We start from the raw sequence: 1121 nt of genomic DNA on the forward strand, positions 1-1121 counted from the left end.
CCCCTTAAAAAATTTTATGTAAATCCACGTTTTCGGCTATGGGGATACTGATACTGAAAAAAAATTGGCGCAAATCGTAACTTCCAAATTTCAATCTCCCCACCCCTATTTCTACATTTTTCACTTTTTCAGAATCCTTTGGGGAAATACGAAGAAAAATATGGAGATTATGATTCTGAAAAAAAGTTGTTTGTAAAATTTATACTTTCGAAAAATAAATAAATATAAATAAGTAAAGTAAAACACAACCCCCCCTCCCGATTCTATGGCCTTCAAGCAGGCTATCCACATGCTAGAAATAACAGCGAAATCTCACAAGAATTTGTTGGCGAATAAAACTGCGATAAAATAATGAAAGAAACATGTAATGAATAGACTCAGCTTTCTGCAAAGATTTCTTTCAGAGAAATTTCCTGCAGTAAAATGAGGTATACTGTGAGAAAGTTGTAAAAAAGTGTTTGTTGGCGATTTGACTTATTTCTGTACTCATAATTTTTGTACCTTTCAAGCTTCATTTTGTAGAAAAAACAACAAAACACTTTTAGCTGTATATCTCATTTTACTGCAAACATGAATTGTAAACCGGTTTCAACAAATGGAAACATGATTTTTGTAAATCAATGAAAGATTAATTAGCTACATAATATTTCTGATTTCAGAATACAGAGAGGATGGTTAATGATAATAATTTCAAAACTTACAATAGAGTGAAATGGATATTCCAAAGTCACAGTAACATTATGAGCTGACTAATTAAAAACTATAGGATTGCTGATATGTCTTGGTCAGAATTTTTACGGGTCCAAAAGTCAAACCTATTCAACGATTTAGTGTGTTACATTAGTGACACCAATTACAAAGAATTGTTGACCAAGAAGAACTGATAGAAAGGGAAGGGAAGCCAAAATATGCATTGTTCTGAAAGCTTATCTTCTGTAGTTATATTATAGAGATGAAAAGGAATCAGGATTAAAATAGCATAGATTTTTTATTGTTTTGCTTGTTTCAGTTGTGTGATTGTGGCCGCACTGGAACACCACCGTTGGTCGAACAAATCAACCACAAAATTTATTCTTTGTAAGCCTAGGACTTATTCTATGAGTATCTTTTGCCAAACCGTT

Source organism: Octopus bimaculoides, chromosome 21, assembly GCF_001194135.2.
Source record: "Octopus bimaculoides isolate UCB-OBI-ISO-001 chromosome 21, ASM119413v2, whole genome shotgun sequence".
Taxonomy (NCBI): Eukaryota; Metazoa; Mollusca; class Cephalopoda; order Octopoda; family Octopodidae; genus Octopus; species Octopus bimaculoides.